The sequence below is a fragment of the Cetorhinus maximus genome, unplaced genomic scaffold (genome assembly GCF_964194155.1).
Source record: "Cetorhinus maximus unplaced genomic scaffold, sCetMax3.hap1.1 HAP1_SCAFFOLD_612, whole genome shotgun sequence".
Lineage (NCBI taxonomy): Eukaryota > Metazoa > Chordata > Chondrichthyes > Lamniformes > Cetorhinidae > Cetorhinus > Cetorhinus maximus.
Window position 1 is genome coordinate 72,501 of NW_027596554.1, and position 12,855 is coordinate 85,355.

At 55.0% G+C, this 12,855-nt stretch overlaps 1 protein-coding gene across 1 annotated transcript in view; it reads left to right on the forward strand.

Annotated features, from left to right (window-relative positions):
* LOC144674290 (sodium/potassium/calcium exchanger 3-like) overlaps positions 1-12,855 on the forward strand; it is a 170,042-nt gene that overhangs the window by 45,301 nt on the left and 111,886 nt on the right. The window lies entirely within an intron of this gene.

The following is a 12,855-nucleotide window of genomic DNA, read 5'->3' on the forward strand; positions in this document are numbered from 1 at the left end:
TGTGGTGGAGGGGTTGGGAGTGAACTGCGGCCTGTGGAGTGTTTGGGAGTGACTCCAGCCTGTGGAGGGGTTTGGGAGTGAACTCCGGCCTGTGGAGGGTTTGGGAGTGAACTCCGGCCTGCGGATGGTTTGGGAGTGAACTCCGGCCTGTGAAGGGGTTTGGGAGTGAACTCCGGCCTGTGGAGGGGTTTGGGAGTGAACTCCGGCCTGTGGAGGGGGTTTGGGAGTGAACTCCGGCCTGTGGAGGGGGTTTGGGAGTAACTCTGGCCTGTGGAGGGGTTTGGGAGTGAACTCCGGCCTGTGGAGGGGGTTTGGGAGTGAACTCCGGCCTGTGGAGGGGGTTTGGGAGTGACTCTGGCCTGTGAAGGGGTTTGGGAGTGACTCCGGTCTGTGGAGGGATTGGGAGTGAACTCTGGCCTGTGGAGGGGTTTGGAGTGACTCCGGTCTGTGGAGGGATTGGGAGTGAACTCTGGCCTGTGGTGGAGGGGTTGGGAGTTAACTCCGGCCTGTGGAGGGGTTGGGAGTGAACTCCGGCCTGTGGAGAGGGTTTGGGAGTGAACTCCGGCCTGTGGAGCGGGTTTGGGAGTGAACTCCGGCCTGTGGAGAGGGTTTGGGAGTGAACTCCGGCCTGTGGAGCGGGTTTGGGAGTGACTCCAGCCTGTGGAGGGGTTTGGGAGTGAACTCCGGCCTGTGGAGGGTTTGGGAGTGAACTCCGGCCTGTGGAGGGTTTGGGAGTGAACTCCGGCCTGTGGAGGGTTTGGGAGTGAATTCCAGCCTGTGGAGGGGTTTGGGAGTGATCTCCGGCCTGTGGAGGGGTTTGGGAGTGAACTCCGGCCTGTGGAGGGGTTTGGGAGTGAACTCCGGCCTGTGGAGGGGTTTGGGAGTGACTCCAGCCTGTGGAAGGGTTTGGGAGTGAACTCTGGCCTGTGGAGGGGTTTGGGAGTGAACTCCGGCCTGTGGAGGGGTTTGGGAGTGAACTCCGGCCTGTGGAGGGGTTTGGGAGTGAACTCCAGCCTGTGGAGGGGTTTGGGAGTGACTCTGGCCTGTGGAGGGGTTTGGGAGTGAACTCCGGCCTGTGGAGGGATCGGGAGTGAACTCCGGCCTGTGGAGCGGGTTTGGGAGTGACTCCAGCCTGTGGAAGGGTTTGGGAGTGAACTCCGGCCTGTGGAGGGGTTTGGGAGTGACTCTGGCCTGTGGAGGGGTTTGGGAGTGAACTCTGGCCTGTGGAGGGGTTTGGGAGTGAACTCCGGCCTGTGGAGGGATCGGGAGTGAACTCCGGCCTGTGGAGCGGGTTTGGGAGTGAACTCCGGCCTGTGGAGCTAGGGGGCTAGAAGTAAAAAGCAGTTCAAAATTGTCATGTCCTGGTACAAACATATGAACAGAGAGTGAGAGAGAGACACATATATATGTGTGTGTGTCTCCAATAACACTGGAGTTCCGTGCTACAGGAGCAGTTTGGAGCAGGTTTCCTGGGACCCGTCTGTCACGGCTGTTGACACTATGTCGGCGTGTGGACGACCCAGAACCTACAACGATCGACTGACACATTGAACCTGCGATTCTTAAAGAATGAGCAGGAAAGACTCTGATCAAACGATGGCCGATACTGAAACAGGACTCCCTGTGGAAAATCCCGCTGTGGATTACACTGACAGACCTGTCCTGAGAGGACATGGAGTTTCCCACCATGGAGAGGCGTCCAGACCCGTTTCAAACACACACACACACTCCAGAGGGAGGCCCGGGAAACGCAAAAAGCCAGAGTTTTACATCCCTGTCCTCCCCCCGCTCCCCCCCAGGCCAGCGACACCCCATTGAACCAGCTCATGTCGATTTATATCTCACCATGTGATGAAAACAAAACGGATTTTCGACACAAGAGCTGCCTGTTCTCCCTCTCGGGAATGCACAGAGAAATGTGTTTGAAACTGGCTCTGAAAACCAGGATTGGGCAGAGCAGAGAGAGGACAAAGGAGCATGAAGGACACCTGTGTGTGTGTCTGTGTGTGTGTGTCTGTGTGTGTGTCTGTGTGTGTGTCTGTGTGTGTGTGTGTGTGTGTGTCTCTGTGTGTGTGTGTGTCTGTGTACGTGTCTCTCTGTGCGTGTCTCTGTGTGTGTGTCTGTCTGTGTGCGTGTCTCTGTGTGCGTGTCTCTGTGTGCGTGTCTCTGTGTGCGTGTCTCTCTGTGCGTGTCTCTGTGTGTGTGTCTGTCTGTGTGCGTGTCTCTGTGTGCGTGTCTCTGTGTGCGTGTCTCTGTGTGCGTGTCTCTGTGTGTGTGTCTGTCTGTGTGCGTGTCTCTGTGTGCGTGTCTCTGTGTGCGTGTCTCTGTGTGTGTGTCTCTGTGTGTGTGTCTGTCTGTGTGTGTGTCTCTGTGTGCGTGTCTCTGTGTGCGTGTCTCTGTGTGTGTGTCTCTGTGCGTGTCTCTGTGTGTGTCTCTGTGTGCGTGTCTCTGTGTGCGTGTCTCTGTGTGCGTGTCTCTGTGTGTGTCTCTGAGTGTGTCTCTGTGTGCGTGTCTGTGTGCGTGTCTCTGTGTGCGTGTCTCTGTGTGCGTGTCTCTGTGTGTGTCTCTGTGCGTGTCTCTGTGTGCGTGTCTCTGTGTGCGTGTCTCTGTGTGTGTGTCTCTGTGTGTGTGTCTGTGTGTGTGTCTCTGTGTGCGTGTCTCTGTGTGTGTGTCTGTCTGTGTGCGTGTCTCTGTGTGCGTGTCTCTGTGTGCGTGTCTCTGTGTGCGTGTCTCTGTGTGTGTCTCTGTGCGTGTCTCTGTGTGCGTGTCTCTGTGTGCGTGTCTCTGTGTGTGTGTCTCTGTGTGCGTGTCTCTGTGTGCGTGTCTCTGTGTGTGCGTCTCTGTGTGCGTGTCTGTGTGTGTGTCTCTGTGCGTGTCTCTGTGTGTGTCTCTGTGTGTGTGTCTGTCTGTGTGTGTGTCTGTGTGCGTGTCTCTGTGTGTGTGTCTCTGTGTGCGTGTCTCTGTGTGCGTGTCTCTGTGTGTGTGTCTCTGTGTGCGTGTCTGTGTGTGTGTCTCTGTGCATGTCTCTGTGTGTGTGTCTGTGTGTGTGTCTCTGTGTGTGTCTCTGTGTGCGTGTCTGTGTGTGTGTCTCTGTGCGTGTCTCTGTGTGTGTGTCTGTCTGTGTGCGTGTCTGTCTGTGTGCGTGTCTGTCTGTGTGCGTGTCTGTCTGTGTGCGTGTCTGTGTGCGTGTCTGTCTGTGTGTGTGTCTGTGTGCGTGTCTGTGTGCGTGTCTCTGTGTGCGTGTCTGTCTGTGTGCGTGTCTGTCTGTGTGTGTGTCTGTGTGCGTGTCTGTGTGCGTGTCTCTGTGTGCGTGTCTGTGTGCGTGTCTGTCTGTGTGTGTGTCTGTGTGCGTGTCTGTGTGTGTGTCTCTGTGTGCGTGTCTCTGTGTGCGTGTCTGTCTGTGTGCGTGTCTGTGTGCGTGTCTGTGTGCGTGTCTGTCTGTGTGCGTGTCTGTCTGTGTGTGTGTCTGTGTGCGTGTCTGTCTGTGTGCGTGTCTCTGTGCGCGTGTCTCTGTGTGTGTCTGTGTGTGTGTCTCTGTGTGCGTGTCTGTCTGTGTGCGTGTCTCTGTGCGTGTCTGTCTGTGTGTGTGTCTGTCTGTGTGTGTCTCTGTGTGCGTGTCTCTGTCTGCGTGTCTGTCTGTGTGCGTGTCTGTCTGTGTGTGTGTCTGTGTGCGTGTCTCTGTGTGCGTGTCTGTCTGTGTGTGCGTGTCTGTCTGTGTGTGTGTCTGTGTGCGTGTCTCTGTGTGTGTCTCTGTGTGTGTGTCTGTGTGTGTGTCTCTGTGTGTGTCTGTCTGTGTGTGTCTCTGTGTGTGTCTCTGTGTGCGTGTCTGTCTGTGTGTGCGTGTCTGTCTGTGTGCGTGTCTCTGTGTGTGTCTCTGTGTGCGTGTCTGTCTGTGTGTGCGTGTCTGTCTGTGTGTGTGTCTGTGTGCGTGTCTGTCTGTGTGCGTGTCTCTGTGCGTGTCTGTCTGTGTGTGTGTCTGTCTGTGTGTGTCTCTGTGTGCGTGTCTCTGTGTGTGTCTCTGTGTGAGTGTCTGTGTGCGTGTCTCTGTGTGTGTCTCTGTGTGCGTGTCTGTGTGTGTGTCTCTGTGTGTGTCTCTGTGTGCGTGTCTGTCTGTGTGCGTGTCTCTGTGTGCGTGTCTCTGTGTGCGTGTCTCTGTGTGCGTGTCTCTCTGTGCGTGTCTCTGTGTGTGTGTCTGTCTGTGTGCGTGTCTCTGTGTGCGTGTCTCTGTGTGCGTGTCTCTGTGTGCGTGTCTCTGTGTGTGTGTCTGTCTGTGTGCGTGTCTCTGTGTGCGTGTCTCTGTGTGCGTGTCTCTGTGTGTGTGTCTCTGTGTGTGTGTCTGTCTGTGTGTGTGTCTCTGTGTGCGTGTCTCTGTGTGCGTGTCTCTGTGTGTGTGTCTCTGTGCGTGTCTCTGTGTGTGTCTCTGTGTGCGTGTCTCTGTGTGCGTGTCTCTGTGTGCGTGTCTCTGTGTGTGTCTCTGAGTGTGTCTCTGTGTGCGTGTCTGTGTGCGTGTCTCTGTGTGCGTGTCTCTGTGTGCGTGTCTCTGTGTGTGTCTCTGTGCGTGTCTCTGTGTGCGTGTCTCTGTGTGCGTGTCTCTGTGTGTGTGTCTCTGTGTGTGTGTCTGTGTGTGTGTCTCTGTGTGCGTGTCTCTGTGTGTGTGTCTGTCTGTGTGCGTGTCTCTGTGTGCGTGTCTCTGTGTGCGTGTCTCTGTGTGCGTGTCTCTGTGTGTGTCTCTGTGCGTGTCTCTGTGTGCGTGTCTCTGTGTGCGTGTCTCTGTGTGTGTGTCTCTGTGTGCGTGTCTCTGTGTGCGTGTCTCTGTGTGTGCGTCTCTGTGTGCGTGTCTGTGTGTGTGTCTCTGTGCGTGTCTCTGTGTGTGTCTCTGTGTGTGTGTCTGTCTGTGTGTGTGTCTGTGTGCGTGTCTCTGTGTGTGTGTCTCTGTGTGCGTGTCTCTGTGTGCGTGTCTCTGTGTGTGTGTCTCTGTGTGCGTGTCTGTGTGTGTGTCTCTGTGCATGTCTCTGTGTGTGTGTCTGTGTGTGTGTCTCTGTGTGTGTCTCTGTGTGCGTGTCTGTGTGTGTGTCTCTGTGCGTGTCTCTGTGTGTGTGTCTGTCTGTGTGCGTGTCTGTCTGTGTGCGTGTCTGTCTGTGTGCGTGTCTGTCTGTGTGCGTGTCTGTGTGCGTGTCTGTCTGTGTGTGTGTCTGTGTGCGTGTCTGTGTGCGTGTCTCTGTGTGCGTGTCTGTCTGTGTGCGTGTCTGTCTGTGTGTGTGTCTGTGTGCGTGTCTGTGTGCGTGTCTCTGTGTGCGTGTCTGTGTGCGTGTCTGTCTGTGTGTGTGTCTGTGTGCGTGTCTGTGTGTGTGTCTCTGTGTGCGTGTCTCTGTGTGCGTGTCTGTCTGTGTGCGTGTCTGTGTGCGTGTCTGTGTGCGTGTCTGTCTGTGTGCGTGTCTGTCTGTGTGTGTGTCTGTGTGCGTGTCTGTCTGTGTGCGTGTCTCTGTGCGCGTGTCTCTGTGTGTGTCTGTGTGTGTGTCTCTGTGTGCGTGTCTGTCTGTGTGCGTGTCTCTGTGCGTGTCTGTCTGTGTGTGTGTCTGTCTGTGTGTGTCTCTGTGTGCGTGTCTCTGTCTGCGTGTCTGTCTGTGTGCGTGTCTGTCTGTGTGTGTGTCTGTGTGCGTGTCTCTGTGTGCGTGTCTGTCTGTGTGTGCGTGTCTGTCTGTGTGTGTGTCTGTGTGCGTGTCTCTGTGTGTGTCTCTGTGTGTGTGTCTGTGTGTGTGTCTCTGTGTGTGTCTGTCTGTGTGTGTCTCTGTGTGTGTCTCTGTGTGCGTGTCTGTCTGTGTGTGCGTGTCTGTCTGTGTGCGTGTCTCTGTGTGTGTCTCTGTGTGCGTGTCTGTCTGTGTGTGCGTGTCTGTCTGTGTGTGTGTCTGTGTGCGTGTCTGTCTGTGTGCGTGTCTCTGTGCGTGTCTGTCTGTGTGTGTGTCTGTCTGTGTGTGTCTCTGTGTGCGTGTCTCTGTGTGTGTCTCTGTGTGAGTGTCTGTGTGCGTGTCTCTGTGTGTGTCTCTGTGTGCGTGTCTGTGTGTGTGTCTCTGTGTGTGTCTCTGTGTGCGTGCCTGTCTGTGTGTGCGTGTCTGTCTGTGTGCGTGTCTCTGTGTGTGTCTCTGTGTGCGTGTCTGTGTGCGTGTCTCTGTGTGTGTGTCTCTGTGTGCGTGTATCTGTGTGCGTGTCTCTGTGTGTGTCTGTCTGTGTGCGTGTCTGTCTGTGCGCGTGTCTCTGTGTGTGTCTGTCTGTGTGCGTGTCTCTGTGCGCGTGTCTCTGTGTGCGTGTCTGTGTGCGTGTCTCTGTGTGCGTGTCTCTGTGCGCGTGTCTCTGTGTGTGTCTGTCTGTGTGCGTGTCTCTGTGTGCATGTCTCTGTGCGTGTCTCTGTGTGCGTGTCTGTCTGTGTGTGTGTCTGTGTGCGTGTCTGTCTGTGTGCGTGTCTGTGTGTGTGTCTGTCTGTGTGCGTGTCTGTGTGTGCGCGTGTCTGTGTGTGTGTCTGTGTGTGTGTCTGTGTGTCTGTCTCTGTGTGCGTGTCTGTCTGTGTGCGTGTCTGTGTGTGTGTCTGTCTGTGTGTCTCTGTGTGCGTGTCTGTCTGTGTGCGTGTCTGTGTGTGTGTCTGTCTGTGTGTGTCTCTGTGTGTGTGTCTCTGTGTGCGTGTCTGTGTGTGTGTCTGTCTGTGTGTGTGTCTCTGTGTGCGTGTCTCTGTGTGTGTGTCTGTCTGTGTGTCTGTCTGTGTGTGTGTCTCTGTGCGTGTCTCTGTGTGCGTGTCTGTCTGTGTGTGTGTCTGTGTGCGTGTCTGTGTGCGTGTCTCTGTGTGCGTGTCTGTGTGCGTGTCTGTCTGTGTGTGTGTCTGTGTGCGTGTCTGTGTGTGTGTCTCTGTGTGCGTGTCTCTGTGTGCGTGTCTGTCTGTGTGCGTGTCTGTGTGCGTGTCTGTGTGCGTGTCTGTCTGTGTGCGTGTCTGTCTGTGTGTGTGTCTGTGTGCGTGTCTGTCTGTGTGCGTGTCTCTGTGCGCGTGTCTCTGTGTGTGTCTGTGTGTGTGTCTCTGTGTGCGTGTCTGTCTGTGTGCGTGTCTCTGTGCGTGTCTGTCTGTGTGTGTGTCTGTCTGTGTGTGTCTCTGTGTGCGTGTCTCTGTGTGCGTGTCTGTCTGTGTGTGCGTGTCTGTCTGTGTGTGTGTCTGTGTGCGTGTCTCTGTGTGTGTCTCTGTGTGTGTGTCTGTGTGTGTGTCTCTGTGTGTGTCTGTCTGTGTGTGTCTCTGTGTGTGTCTCTGTGTGCGTGTCTGTCTGTGTGTGCGTGTCTGTCTGTGTGCGTGTCTCTGTGTGTGTCTCTGTGTGCGTGTCTGTCTGTGTGTGCGTGTCTGTCTGTGTGTGTGTCTGTGTGCGTGTCTGTCTGTGTGCGTGTCTCTGTGCGTGTCTGTCTGTGTGTGTGTCTGTCTGTGTGTGTCTCTGTGTGCGTGTCTCTGTGTGTGTCTCTGTGTGAGTGTCTGTGTGTGTGTCTCTGTGTGTGTCTGTCTGTGTGTGTCTCTGTGTGTGTCTCTGTGTGCGTGTCTGTCTGTGTGTGCGTGTCTGTCTGTGTGCGTGTCTCTGTGTGTGTCTCTGTGTGCGTGTCTGTCTGTGTGTGCGTGTCTGTCTGTGTGTGTGTCTGTGTGCGTGTCTGTCTGTGTGCGTGTCTCTGTGCGTGTCTGTCTGTGTGTGTGTCTGTCTGTGTGTGTCTCTGTGTGCGTGTCTCTGTGTGTGTCTCTGTGTGAGTGTCTGTGTGCGTGTCTCTGTGTGTGTCTCTGTGTGCGTGTCTGTGTGCGTGTCTCTGTGTGTGTCTCTGTGTGCGTGCCTGTCTGTGTGTGCGTGTCTGTCTGTGTGTGTGTCTGTGTGCGTGTCTCTGTGTGTGTCTCTGTGTGCGTGTCTGTGTGCGTGTCTCTGTGTGTGTGTCTCTGTGTGCGTGTATCTGTGTGCGTGTCTCTGTGTGTGTCTGTCTGTGTGCGTGTCTGTCTGTGCGCGTGTCTCTGTGTGTGTCTGTCTGTGTGCGTGTCTCTGTGCGCGTGTCTCTGTGTGCGTGTCTGTGTGCGTGTCTCTGTGTGCGTGTCTCTGTGCGCGTGTCTCTGTGTGTGTCTGTCTGTGTGCGTGTCTCTGTGTGCATGTCTCTGTGCGTGTCTCTGTGTGCGTGTCTGTCTGTGTGTGTGTCTGTGTGCGTGTCTGTCTGTGTGCGTGTCTGTGTGTGTGTCTGTCTGTGTGCGTGTCTGTGTGTGCGCGTGTCTGTGTGTGTGTCTGTGTGTGTGTCTGTGTGTCTGTCTCTGTGTGCGTGTCTGTCTGTGTGCGTGTCTGTGTGTGTGTCTGTCTGTGTGTCTCTGTGTGCGTGTCTGTCTGTGTGCGTGTCTGTGTGTGTGTCTGTCTGTGTGTGTCTCTGTGTGTGTGTCTCTGTGTGCGTGTCTGTGTGTGTGTCTGTCTGTGTGTGTGTCTCTGTGTGCGTGTCTCTGTGTGTGTGTCTGTCTGTGTGTCTGTCTGTGTGTGTGTCTCTGTGCGTGTCTCTGTGTGCGTGTCTGTCTGTGTGCGTGTCTGTCTGTGTGCGTGTCTGTCTGTGTGTGTGTCTGTCTGTGTGTGTGTCTGTCTGTGTGCGTGTCTGTCTGTGTGCGTGTCTGTCTGTGTGTGTGTCTGTCTGTGTGTGTGTCTGTGTGCGTGTCTGTCTGTGTGCGTGTCTGTCTGTGTGTGTGTCTGTGTGCGTGTCTCTGTGCGTGTCTCTGTGCGTGTCTCTGTGTGTGTGTCTGTGTGCGTGTCTGTGTGTGTGCGTATCTGTGTGTGTGTGTGTCTGTGTGCGTGTCTGTCTGTGTGCGTGTCTGTCTGTGTGCGTGTCTGTCTGTGTGTGTGTCTGTGTGCGTGTGTGTGTCTGTGTGTGTGTCTGTGTGCGTGTCTGTGTGTGTCTGTGTGTGTCTGTGTGTGTCTGTGTGCGTGTCTCTGTGTGTGTGTCTGTCTGTGTGCGTGTCTCTGTGTGCGTGTCTCTGTGCGGGTCTCTGTGTGCGTGTCTCTGTGCGCGTGTCTCTGTGCGCGTGTCTGTCTGTGTGCGTGTCTGTGTGCGTGTCTGTCTGTGTGCGTGTCTGTCTGTGTGTGTGTCTGTCTCTCTGTGTGTCTCTGTGCGCGTGTCTCTGTGTGTGTGTCTGTCTCTGTGTGTGTCTCTGTGTGCGTGTCTCTGTGTGTGTCTATCTGTGTGCGTGTCTCTGTGTGCGTGTCTCTGTGTGTGTGTCTCTGTGTGTGTGTCTCTGTGTGCGTGTCTCTGTGTGTGTCTCTGTGTGCGTGTCTCTGTGTGTGTGTCTCTGTGTGCGTGTCTGTGTGTGTGTGTCTCTGTGTGCGTGTCTCTGTGTGCGTGTCTCTGTGTGCGTGTCTGTGTGCGTGTCTCTGTGCGCGTCTCTCTGTGCGTGTCTCTGTGTGCGTGTCTCTGTGTGCGTGTCTCTGTGTGTGTGTCTCTGTGTGCGTGTCTGTCTGTGTGCGTGTCTCTGTGTGTGTGTCTGTCTGTGTGTGTCTCTGTGTGCGTGTCTCTGTGTGCGTGTCTCTGTGTGCGTGTCTGTGTGTGTGTGTCTCTGTGTGCGTGTCTGTCTGTGTGTGTCTCTGTGTGCGTGTCTCTGTGTGCGTTTGTCTGTGTGCGTGTCTCTGTGTGTGTGTCTCTGTGTGTGTGTCTGTCTGTGTGTGTCTCTCTGCACGTGTATCTGTGTGCGTGTCTCTGTGTGCGTGTCTCTGTGTGTGTGTCTCTGTGTGCGTGTCTGTCTGTGTGTGTCTCTGTGTGCGTGTCTCTGTGTGCGTGTCTCTGTGCGTGTCTCTGTGTGTGTGTCTCTGTGTGCGTGTCTCTGTGTGCGTGTCTCTGTGTGCGTGTCTCTGTGTGCGTGTCTCTGTGTGCGTGTCTCTGTGCGTGTCTCTGTGTGCGTGTCACTGTGTGTGTGTCTCTGTGTGCGTGTCTGTCTGTGTGCATGTCTCTGTGTGCGTGCCTCTGTGTGTGTCTCTGTGTGCGTGTCTCTGTGTGCTTGTCTCTGTGTGCGTGTCTCTGTGTGTGTGTCTCTGTGCGCGTGTCTGTCTGTGTGCGTGTCTCTGTGTGCGTGTCTCTGTGTGCGTGTCTCTGTGTGCGTGTCTCTGTGCGCGTGTCTCTGTGCGCGTGTCTGTCTGTGTGCGTGTCTCTGTGTGCGTGTCTCTGTGTGCGTGTCTCTGTGTGTGTGTCTGTGTGCGTGTCTGTCTGTGTGCGTGTCTCTGTGTGTGTGTCTGTCTGTGTGTCTCTGTGTGCGTGTCTCTGTGTGCGTGTCTGTCTGTGTGCGTGTCTCTGTGTGTGTGTCTCTGTGTGCGTGTCTCTGTATGCGTGTCTCTGTGTGCGATTCTGTGTGTGCGTGTCCCTGTGTGCGTGTCTCTGTGTGCGTGTCTCTGTGCGTGTGTCTGTGTGTGTGTCTGTCTCTGTGTGCGTGTCTGTCTGTGTGCGTGTCTCTGTGTGTGTGTGTGTGTGTGTGTGTCTCTGTGTGTGTGTCTGTCTGTGTGTGTGTCTCTGTGTGTGTGTCTCTGTGTGCGTGTCTCTGTGTGTGTGTCTGTCTGTGTGTGTGTCTCTGTGTGTGTGTCTCTGTGTGTGTGTCTCTGTGTGCGTGTCTCTGTGTGTGTGTCTGTCTGTGTGTGTGTCTCTGTGTGCGTGTCTCTGTGTGTGTGTCTGTCTGTGTGTGTGTCTCTGTGTGTGTGTCTCTGTGTGTGTGTCTCTGTGTGCGTGTCTCTGTGTGTGTGTCTGTCTGTGTGTGTGCCTCTGTGCGTGTCTCTGTGTGCGTGTCTCTGTGTGCGTGTCTCTGTGTGCGTGTCTGTCTGTGTGCGTGTCTCTGTGTGCGTGTCTCTGTGTGTGTGTCTCTGTGTGTGTGTCTCTGTGTGTGTCTGTCTGTGTGCGTGTCTCTGTGTGTGTGTCTCTGTGTGCGTGTCTCTGTGTGTGTGTCTCTGTGTGCGTGTGTGTGTGTGTCTGTGTGTGTGTCTCTGTGTGTGTCTGTCTGTGTGTGTCTCTGTGCGTGTCTCTGTGTGCGTGTCTGTCTGTGTGTGCGTGTCTGTCTGTGTGCGTGTCTCTGTGTGTGTCTCTGTGTGCGTGTCTGTCTGTGTGTGCGTGTCTGTCTGTGTGTGTGTCTGTGTGCGTGTCTGTCTGTGTGCGTGTCTCTGTGCGTGTCTGTCTGTGTGTGTGTCTGTCTGTGTGTGTCTCTGTGTGCGCGTCTCTGTGTGTGTCTCTGTGTGCGTGTCTGTGTGCGTGTCTCTGTGTGTGTCTCTGTGTGCGTGTCTGTCTGTGTGTGCGTGTCTGTCTGTGTGTGTGTCTGTGTGCGTGTCTCTGTGTGTGTCTCTGTGTGCGTGTCTGTGTGCGTGTCTCTGTGTGCGTGTCTCTGTGTGCGTGTCTCTGTGTGCGTGTCTCTGTGTGTGTGTCTCTGTGTGCGTGTCTCTGTGTGCGTGTCTGTCTGTGTGTGTGTCTCTGTGTGCGTGTCTCTGTGCGCGTGTCTCTGTGTGCATGTCTCTGAGTGCGTGTCTGTGTGTGTGTGTCTCTGTGTGTGTGTCTCTGTGTGCGTGTCTCTGTGTGCGTGTCTGTCTGTGTGTGTGTCTCTGTGTGCGTGTCTCTGTGCGCGTGTCTCTGTGTGTGTGTCTGTCTGTGTGCGTGTCTCTGTGTGTGTGTCTCTGTGCGCGTGTCTCTGTGTGCGTGTCTCTGTGTGCGTGTCTCTGTGTGTGTGTCTCTGTGTGCGTGTCTGTGTGTGTGTGTCTCTGTGTGTGTGTCTCTGTGTGCGTGTCTCTGTGTGCGTGTCTCTGTGTGCGTGTCTCTGTGTGCGTGTCTCTGTGTGTGTGTCTCTCTGTGTGTGTCTCTGTGTGCGTGTCTCTGTGTGTGTGTCTGTGTGCGTGTCTCTGTGTGCGTGTCTCTGTGTGCGTGTCTCTGTGTGTGTGTCTGTGTGTGTGTGTCTCTCTGTGTGTGTCTCTGTGCGCGTGTCTCTGTGTGTGTGTCTGTGTGCGTGTCTCTGTGTGCGTGTCTCTTTGTGCGTGTCTCTGTGTGCGTGTCTGTCTGTGTGTGTGTCTCTGTGTGTGTGTCTCTGTGTGCGTGTCTCTGTGTGCGTGTCTCTGTGTGCGTGTCTGTCTGTGTGCGTGTCTCTGTGTGCGTGTCTCTGTGTGCGTGTCTGTGTGTGTGTGTCTCTGTGTGCGTGTCTGTCTGTGTGCGTGTCTGTCTGTGTGCGTGTCTCTGTGTGCGTGTCTGTCTGTGTGTGTGTCTCTGTGTGCGTGTCTCTGTGTGCGTGTCTGTCTGTGTGTGTGTCTGTCTGTGTGTGTGTCTGTCTGTGTGCGTGTCTCTGTGTGTCTGTCTGTCTGTGTGCGTGTCTCTGTGTGCGTGTCTCTTTGTGCGTGTCTCTGTGTGCGTGTCTGTCTGTGTGTGTGTCTGTCTGTGTGTGTGTCTCTGTGTGCGTGTCTCTGTGTGTGTGTCTCTGTGTGTGTGTCTCTGTGTGCGTGTCTCTGTGTGTGCGTGTCTCTGTGTGCGTGTCTCTGTGTGTGTGTCTCTGTGTGTGTGTCTCTGAGTGTGTGTCTCTGTGTGTGTCTCTGTGTGTGTGTCTCTGTGTGTGTCTGTCTGTGTGTGTGTCTCTGTGTGCGTGTCTCTGTGTGTGACTGTCTGTGTGTGTGTCTCTGTGTGTGTGTCTCTGTGTGCGTGTCTCTGTGTGCGTGTCTCTGTGTGTGTGTCTCTGTGTGTGTGTCTCTGTGTGTGTCTCTCTGTGTGCGTGTCTCTGTGTGCGTGTCTCTGTGTGCGTGTCTCTGTGTGCGTGTCTGTCTGTGTGCGTGTCTCTGTGTGTGTGTCTCTGTGAGTGTGTCTGTCTGTGTGCGTGTCTCTGTG